This window comes from Harmonia axyridis, chromosome X, assembly GCF_914767665.1.
Source record: "Harmonia axyridis chromosome X, icHarAxyr1.1, whole genome shotgun sequence".
Classification (NCBI taxonomy): Eukaryota; Metazoa; Arthropoda; class Insecta; order Coleoptera; family Coccinellidae; genus Harmonia; species Harmonia axyridis.
Genome location: NC_059508.1, coordinates 30,023,909 through 30,033,908, shown reverse-complemented (window position 1 = coordinate 30,033,908; position 10,000 = coordinate 30,023,909). Strand labels below are relative to the sequence as shown.

Below are 10,000 nucleotides of genomic sequence, written 5' to 3'. Positions count from 1 at the left end.
TCGACAATGAATATTGATTCTGATTACTGATTTACGCTTTAAAAACACATTAGAAGGCAACCAAATCGAATTTGAGGAAATTCCACGATCAGAAAATTTTTTTCGAAAAAAAAAAAAATCCGAAAAATATTTTTCGATTCCGATTACTGATTTACTCTTTTAGAACACATTAGGAGGCAACCAAATCAAATTTGAGAAAATTCCACAATCAGAAAATTTTTTTCGAAAAAAAAAAAAATTCGAGGACACCTCGGTCATGGCAAGTTATTTCCCACAATCCATTCCCCGATCCACGTACATCCCAGAAAAAATCATCTCTCTAACTATCCTGGTTCAAAAGTTGTATCGGAACATTTTCACGTCGAAAATATATCTCTAAGTCCAAACCGATGCACCACGTAAACTAGGGCAGACCGATGCACCACGTAAAATCGGGCAGACCGATGCAGAACGTAAACTCGATCATACCGATGCTTCACGTAATCTCGATCTTACCGATGCACCACGTAAACAAGGGCAGACCGATGCAGAACGTAAAGTAGATCTTACCGATGCACCACGTAATCTCGATCTTACCGATGCACCACGTAATCTCCATCTTACCGATGCACCACGTGAACTGGATCTTACCGATGCACCACGTAATCTCAATCTTACCGATGCACCACGTGAACTGGATCTTACCGATGCAGAACGTGAATTGGATCTTACCGATGCACCACGTAAACTCGATCTTACCGATGCACCACGTAATCTCGATCTTACCGATGCACCACGTGAACTGGATCTTACCGATGCAGAACGTGAATTGGATCTTACCGATGCACCACGTAAACTCGATCTTACCGATGCACCACGTAATCTCAATCTTACCGATGCACCACGTGAACTGGATCTTACCGATGCAGAACGTGAATTGGATCTTACCGATGCACCACGTAAACTCGATCTTACCGATGCACCACGTAATCTCAATCTTACCGATGCACCACGTGAACTGGATCTTACCGATGCAGAACGTGAATTGGATCTTACCGATGCACCACGTAAACTCGATCTTACCGATGCACCACGTAATCTCGATCTTACCGATGCACCACGTGAACTGGATCTTACCGATGCAGAACGTGAATTGGATCTTACCGATGCACCACGTAAACTCGATCTTACCGATGCACCACGTAATCTCAATCTTACCGATGCATCACGTAATCTCGATCTTACCGATGCAGAACGTAAACTCGATCATACCGATGCACCACGTTATCTCGGCAGACCGATGCAGAACGTAAAAAAAAAGCTTACAGCACGCGGTGTTCCCAAGCGGTCACCCATCCAAGTACTAACCGCGCCCGACGCTGCTTGGCTTCAGTGTTCAATTCAATTCAATTCAATTCAAACATGTATATTTGGTGTTAAGAAATACATTATAAGTTGGTATATGAACTTATTTATAATACATTGGGGGGCTATAAAGCTTCTACTTAGTACAAGTATATACATTTAATTATGATAATAAAAAATGATTGAATATCTTAAAATAATTGGGGATAAGGGGGATTTTTATTTAATATCGTTTATTTATTTATATGTTCTCATTAGGAATTATTCAGGAAAATTAAAAATAAAAACCTGATTGAAATAATTTGGGGTAGGAAGTGGGGAGGTAGGGGGATATATACATATATTTACACATATTTACAGTTATTTACAATTGGAAGTTTAGTTCCGTTATGCTAATCGGCGAGATACGAATCGGTTAGGTCGCCATTTGCTGGATGTGGCCAGTCCCTTTCGTCGTAAGTCCGCTCGTGCCGCTATTGGGTCGAAACCCGGGGGCCGATTGGTCATTACGATTACGGGGCGATGGACACACCTTTTGCAATGGCGGTTCTAGCGTTCATCGAATCTCGTCGATAAGACACCATTTTCAAAATGTCGTTGAGTGACAATACCAGCTTTAGCGGGTGGCGTTTCTATGGGGATTGGCTTGGGGTTTTAGGAATGTAGGAAGGTGTTGGTAAGGGAGGGAATGGGGAAGTCGGGAGTTTGTTGCGTGGATTCGCGATTTCGTTATATTTTTTGTCAGTCTGTTTGAGTTGCACTGGAATTGGTAGAAGTCATTGGAGATTTTGTTTATGTATTCTCGTATTGTCGGTATGTTTGCTTGTTCGTGTAGGTCTGAGATTCTTGTAAAGTACGGCTTGTTTAGAGCCAGTCTTAGTGCTTTGTTCTGCAAGCTTTGTATCGATCTCAAAGGGTAGGGTCTCAGGTGGCAGAAGGCCGGCGCGGCGTAAGTGATGATCGATCTTATGTATGAGGTGTATAAAAGAATTTTGTTATCTGAGTTTAAATGACTTTTTTTGCACAATAGAGGATATAGCTTCTTTTTTGTTGCATAACCTTTGGCGACTTGATTTTTGATGTGTCGGTGAAAGTTAAGTCTTTCATCTAGTTCAACTCCTAGGTATTTGATACTGTTTTTGGGTTGAACTTCGATGTCACCTATTTTTAATTTATTTTGGATAATTTTATTATTTTTCCTTCTGCTAAACACGATTTGTTCGGTTTTCGCTTCGTTCAGTTTGATTTTCCATCTGTCAAAATATTTATGAAGAATTTTGAGATGGGTTTTAAGCTCGTTGTTAGCGTCTTCAGCGCAGTTTGAATGAGCATATATTGCTGTATCATCTGCGAAGAGTGCTAGGTTTGTATTTTTGTGCATTGGGATATCTTGGACATAGATATTAAATAATCTAGGTCCGAGGACAGAGCCCTGTACAATGCCCGCAGTAATGTCGATGGGGTCGGAAATTTCCTTTCCTACTCGGACAGTGAATTTCCTATCTGATAAGTAGGAGTTCACCAGTTTCGTAATGAACTTGGGGAACTCTAATTTTATCATTTTGTAGGTCAGGCCCTCTATCCAGACTTTATCGAAAGCTTTTTCGATATCTAGAAGGAGCAGGACCGTATGATTTTTGATATTGAAGTTATTAATAATATCTACGACTATTCTGCATGTTTGCTGTGTCGAGCTGTGTTTTGCCTTGAATCCAAACTGATGGTCATCTTTAATCTGGTTATTTTTAATTACTGAATTGATTTTAGTCAACAGTATTTTCTCAGTCAATTTACTAAGGTTAGATAATAGGCTGATCGGGCGATAATTACTCGGAGAGGTCGTGATCTTTCCGGATTTGGGGATGGGCGTAACTATCGCCGTTTTCCAGCACTTAGGCCAGTACTGGAATTTAAAAATTGCGTTAATAATATAGTTCAATTGAACTATTGATTTTTTAGAAAGATTTCTGATCAGCCTATTATCTATTTCGTCGTTTCCCGGAGCTTTCTTCATCGGGAGTTTTTTAATTAATTCGAAAATTTCCGTTGGGTTCGTTAAGAACTTTTGTTCTGGTTTAACGAACCTGTTGGAATTAAGGAAATTTTCTACTGTTTTACGTATGTCCGCCTGTTCATGGTCATCGGCTTGAGAAATATGATGAGCGGTTTCGAAGGTTTCCGCTAATATGTTCGCTTTTTCTTTATCGGTAGAGAATTCCGCGGAATTTTGGATTAAGATGGGAACCTCGGAGTATTTTTTAATATTACTTTGGACTGTTTTCCAAAGGAAGGTTCTGTCGTTATTTATTTTAGTGAGTTTTTGTTCCCATCTTTCATTCTGGAGGTTTTTGATTTCTTTCCGGATTTCGCGAGTATAAATGTTGAGAATTTCTTTATCTATTGAATTTCTATGTTTTTGCCAAAGTTTCCTAGTTTTATTTCTCGATTTGATAAGATCGATTATATGAGGGGGGAGTTTTTTGTACGCTAAATTTTGTTGTTTTTTAGGGGTTGTTTTATCGCGAGCATATTTGAGGGCCTTCGTAAACGTCTCGATTTCCCTTTCGATTTCTGAGGCGGTTTCAATTTTGTTGTTGATAGCGATTTTGCTATCCAATTTTTTACGAAAGATATCCCAGTTGGTGACTGAGTAGTCGTACACCAACTTGGCTGGGTTTCTTTCGATATCAATGTTGACTTTGAAAATAACTGGGTTGTGGTCAGATCCCAGTTGACAACTAGTTTCTGGGATACTGTTTATGCGGACGTTTTTGGTAAGCACCAAATCTATTGTACTTGGTGCTTTGCCATTGCCCGGGAAATGTGTATGTCCACTAGGGACGTTCAAGGTTATATAATTGTTGGATTCAAGGAAACTGAAAAGGCGATTCCCGTTAGTATTTCTGCAATTGCAGTTCCACTCTTCGTGCTTAGCGTTCAAGTCGCCTAGAACGATAACGTTGGCGGTTTTTTTAATTGTAAACAGGTTCCTTAAACAATTATTGGTGAATTTGTTACTAGGGCTGTTGTACACCGCCGTAATAACGAAGTTTTCATTAAAAATTACACTAATATTCTCTATTGTGCACTTTACTTTGGGTAAAGGCGAGATGGTGGATGCGCTACTAAGACTGTTCTTCACAAGAATGGCGACTCCACCAAAACCAGAATTGTCGTTTCGGTCCGCTCTAAAGGTTCTGTAACCGTTAATGAAGAATTTGTTTATGTCTTTCAGTCTAGTCTCGTTAATTGTAAGTACGTCTATTTTGTTGAAATTTAGAAAGTTCTCAATTTCGGTGTGTTTTTGAGACACACCGTTGGCGTTCCACGTAACTATTTTCAAGGACTTAGAATCCATTTGAGGTAATTACATATTCAAAGAATATTTTCGACCGTTCCTGTTGAGAAGCGGCACTCTCCAATTTTTTATTTAAAAGCTTTATACTTTCAAGGAATTTATTTAGGTTGATATAAGAATTGAGTTTTTTAAATTCATTTTGAATTTCCTCAAATGGATTTCCTGTTGATTGGAATTCCGGGGATGGCGTAGATGGGATATTTGGCAGGATGGTGGGTGCGCTTTTGCTGGTATTGTCACTCACCTTATTTGCTTTGATTGTCGCCTCATAGGCGGCTTTCCTCTGTTCCCAGGGGTTGCTTTCTGGAATTGGGGCTGGCCTGTATCTCGGTTTGGGGGCGACTGCGGGTCTGGAACTCCTGGAGTTCTTCTTTTCGATTATAGATTTGTAGATTGGACAGTCAATGCTGTTTGCCGGGTGACTTCCATGGCAATTAATGCACTTAGCCAAGGTTGTTATTGGTTTGGGGCAGTTCATCGTCAAATGCGACTCGGCGCATTTGAGACATTTTTCCGCCCTATGGCAGTTGGCGGTGGCGTGGCCCCACAACTGGCATCTGTGGCACTGAATGATTTCTTTTTTGGTGGTGTACCGATTCCACCTAATTTTAGTGTAGCTTACAACTTTTATGTGGTGTTGTAGCTGTTTTAAGGTGACTGTATTGTCGGTCACCACCATGTAGGCCGGGGATTGCGTCGCCCTCATCTTATGGATTTGTATTACTGGAACATTCTGGCCTATTAAATCGTCCTTAATTTCCTCCAGCTCGATGTCTTGCTCTAGGCCCCTCAACGTAAATGCGTGGGTCTTTAGGTGTTTGGGGGTATAAGTGTGGTACTGTATACCATGTTTGTCCAAGAATTTCATGATTTTTTCTTGGTCTTTCAAGGTCTCACTGTATATGGTGGTGTCATTTACCCCATATTTTAAGTAGAAGTTTCCGTCTACTTCGGATTTTATCTCCTTCACTTTTCTGGCGTGGTTTGTAAATACCCCCAGTACGACAATTGGGGGCGGTTTTTTGGCAGATTTAGGTTCAACTTCGTCCTTCGTAGTTTCAGGGAGGTAGTTGAATCTATTTTTGATTTCAACGTGCTGGACCGTCTTTCTTTTTAGGGTTTTTTTGGTGGTTGGGTGCGTGAATTTGGGATTATTGATATCGGTAGTCCTCGATTTTTTGGTTGGTGCGGTGGAGGTGGAGCTTTCCTCGCCGGAACTTGTATCGTTGTTCTCGATTTCCATCTTATCGAGCGTCATTTTCGATTTAAATTCCTCGCTCGGAGGAATTTAAATTAGAAACTTTAGTCACTTTCACTTCAAATACGGTCAGTTTTGTCCAAATCGACCCAAAACAGGTAAATTTCAGGTAGATTTCACTAACACTTGGGTTTGGAATGCGGCTAGTCGCCGTAAAGTCTAGACAGAGCGGCTTCACTTCGGAATGCGGCCAACGCCGGAGGGGTTTTACGCCCTGTTTCGTCTACGGAATGTGGCGAATCGCCCGAGGGCATGAGACGAACACTTGAAACACTTTCACAATTATACAGGTAATTCTGAGAGGTCTGGAGACGACAACCTTTCGGCGCAAGGGTCTGACGAGAACTGGCAATTTCAGCGTGGTATGGCCGTAAACAACAAATATAGCGATATTTTCTATGATATCTCACTTTTTGGGAGCGGAAAGGACGTGAACGTTTTTCCTTATAAAAAATGAAATAACTTTTGGATATTAATTCTGATTGTTGATTTAAGTTTTAAGAACACATTAGGACATATCTCAATGAAATTTGAGGGATTTCCGAAATCGAAAAATATTTTTCGAAAAAAAAAAAAAATCCCAGAAGACCTCGGTCATCTCAAGTTTATTTCCATATTCTATTACACAATCAACGTACATCACAAAAGGAACCATCTCTCTAACTATCACAGTTAAATTTTTGTATCGGAACATTTCACGTCGGAATATCTCGCTAAGTCCAGACCGGGGAGATCGGTCGCATTTGACACCGTCCGCTCCGGTCTAACATCGTCTTGGAGTCGGGGTAACGATGGAGAGGCGTTTAAGGACGTGAACATTTTTCCTTATAAAAATTAAAGTCGACAATGAATATTGATTCTGATTACTGATTTACTCTTTTAGTACACATTAGAAGGCAACGCAATCAGATTTGAGGAAATTTCAAGATCAGAAAATTTTTTTCGAAAAAAAAAAAAATTCAAGAACACCTGGGTCATGGCAAGTTATTTCCCACAATCCATTCCACAATCAACGTACAACATAGAAGAAATCATCTCTCTAACTATCCTGGTTCAAAAGTTGTATCGGAACATTTCACGTCGAAATACCTCGCCAAGTCCAGACCGGGGCGATAGGTAGTATCTGACACCGTCCGCTCGGGACTGACATCGACTTGGACTCGGGCTAATGATGGGGAGGCGTTTAAGGACGTGAACATTTTTCCTTATAAAAATTAAAGTCGACAATGAATATTGATTCTGATTACTGATTTACGCTTTAAAAACACATTAGAAGGCAACCAAATCAAATTTGAGGAAATTCCAAAATCAGAAAATTTTTTTTCAAAAAAAAAAAAATCCGAAAAATATTTTTCGATTCTGATTACTGATTTACTCTTTTAGAACACATTAGAAGGCAACGAAATCAAATTTGAGTGAAATCCAAAATCAGAAAATATTTTTCGAAAAAAAAAAAAAATTCGAGAACACCTCGGTCATGGCAAGTTATTTTCCACAATCCATTCCCCAATCAACGTACATCCCAGAAAAAATCATCTCTCTAACTATCCTGGTTCAAAAGTTGTATCGGAACATTTTCACGTCGAAAATATATCTCAGAGTCCAGACCGATGCAGAACGTAAACTCGATCATACCGATGCTTCACGTAATCTCGATCTTACCGATGCACAACGTAAACTAGATCACACCGATGCAGAACGTAAACTCGATCATACCGATGCACCACGTAAACTCAGGCAGACCGATGCAGAACGTGAACTCGATCTTACCGATGCACCACGTAATCTCGATCTTACCGATGCACCACGTAAACTCGGGCAGACCGATGCAGAACGTGAACTCGATCTTACCGATGCACCACGTAAACTAGGGCTGACCGATGCATCACGTAAACGACGATCGAGAGGCGCGAAAGGACGTGAACGTTTTTCATTATAAAAATTGAAATAAATGATAAATAATGATTCTGATTGTTGGTTATCATTTTTAATAAGCATTAGGAGGCAACCAAATGAAATTTGAGGAAATTCCGATAATAGAAAATTTTTTCGAAAAAAAAAAAAAATTCATGAAATCCTCGGTCATCGCAAAATATTTACCATATTCTGTTCGATAATCAACGTATATTTAAGAAGGAATCATATCTGTATCTATCTTGGTTCAAATTTTGTATCGGAACATTTTGACCAAAGTCCGAGCTTCGGCCGAAACAGACACCGCTGACCTGGCCTATCGATCGACCGAGAGTCGGGGATAGAGCGTAAGTGTTGTCTGGAGGGGAACCCTGTGCTCTCCTGACATATATAGGGAAGGTGGTCGCGTTGGGCGATGCAGAACGTTTGGATCGGGAATTATATTTTTGGTTCAGCTATTGGAATATGGTTTATTGTTGGTATATATTGGCGAAATAACGTTCTTACTGACTGGGGATATTCATAAAAATGAGTCCGGAGATTTTCAGATCGAAGTCCGAGTGATCCGACTTGGAAGGCGTGTTGGGTGGGTCGAGATGGCTTAGATAGATCAGACGAGGCGGGCTAAGTGTTGACGTCATGCATCGGTCCATTTTCAGATTGAGTCCGAGTAATCCGACTTTGAAAGAGTGTTGGGTGCGTCGAGACTGTTTAGATAGATCGGACGAGGCGGACTAGGTGTTAACGACATGCATCGGTATATTTTCTGATCGGAGTCCGAAGAAATCGGCCCTAGTAGGCGCAGCGGACGGTCGAGACGGCCTCGGTGGGTCGGATCGATCGGGAAAAGTTTGCTAAATCGTGTCTGGAGGGGAACCTTGGGTTCTCCTGACATATATAGGGGATAAGGTTTGGGTGAACGATTCTTCACGTAAAAGTTGAGTAATTTATTTTTCGATAAGCTTTTGGATATTGATGAGAAGTATATGTATATCTTCGATTAAAAGAATTCTTACCGTCTCCATGTATATTATATTAGATATATAAGAAATAGTTAACGTGATGCATCGGCCGATTTCCGGATCGGAGTTCGAGAGATGCGACTTTCGATGCGCGATGGGTGGTTCGAGACGGCCTAGATCGATCGGACGAGGCGGACTAGGTGTTAACGACATGCATCGGCGGATTTTCTGATCGGAGTCCGAAGAAATCAGCTCTAGTAGGCGCGGCGAACGGTCGAAACGGCCTCGATCGATCGGACGAGGCGGACTAGGTGTTAACGACATGCATCGGCGGATTTTCTGATCGGAGTCCGAAGAAATCAGCTCTAGTAGGCGCGGCGAACGGTCGAAACGGCCTCGGTGGGTCGGATCGATCGGGAAAAGTTTGCTAAATCGTGTCTGGAGGGGAATCCGGGGTTCTCCTGACATATATAGAAGGGGTGGAGAATGGGTCCTGTCCTAGACTGTTTGGAGTTCTTTTTAGGATGATATTCAGTTGGTAAGTGGTAGACCCGAATCCGACCTCGGCGTTTGGGTACTGGCAAGGTGTGTTGGTTTCGGCTTTCGCATCTTGGGTCGCTTTCGTCAACCTCATGCAGCGAGGTCGCGGTCCGCTTCGTCTCTTTGTAGTCGAATGGCCTTTAAGCGACCAACCTTAAAATCGTGATCCTCTGCCCGTTGCGGGTTATGTTCACAAAAAATTTGCAACCACTCAATTCGTTCCGAGCGACAAATATTGTTGAATCTCGAATCACCGTGTCGTTATATTCACATGTATAGCGAAGGGTCGAGATGGAATGTGTATAAGAAATTAGTTGATAGCCGGGGGTTCGTATTATATATGGACGCCTTGGCGAGGGATTGTTTCTAGAAACTTTCTCATTTTTGATCGGTGTTTTGTCCGAGATGATGATGATGTATATATAGCTTGAGTCTCATGCTGACTGGGGGCTGTTACGTCGTTTCGTCGAGGACTTGCACTTACTGATGTGCGGCGCTAGTCGAAGTCAATCGACATGGCTAGTGCCACATGACGAGAGGCGAACGGGTTTGGCCATACCGGCAATCTCGTGGACCGATCGTATAAGCACGCAGTTCCCTGGTTGATCCTGCCAGTAGTCATAT

General features: G+C 41.5%; 1 non-coding gene across 1 annotated transcript in view; it reads left to right on the top strand.

The window, feature by feature from the left end:
• Positions 1-9,971: 9,971 nt before the first annotated feature.
• Positions 9,972-10,000, top strand: part of LOC123687295 — a 1,906-nt gene continuing 1,877 nt past the window's right edge. The window contains exon 1 of the ribosomal RNA XR_006749028.1: positions 9,972-10,000. This exon is cut by the window's right edge and continues 1,877 nt beyond it. This is a non-coding gene — a ribosomal RNA (small subunit ribosomal RNA).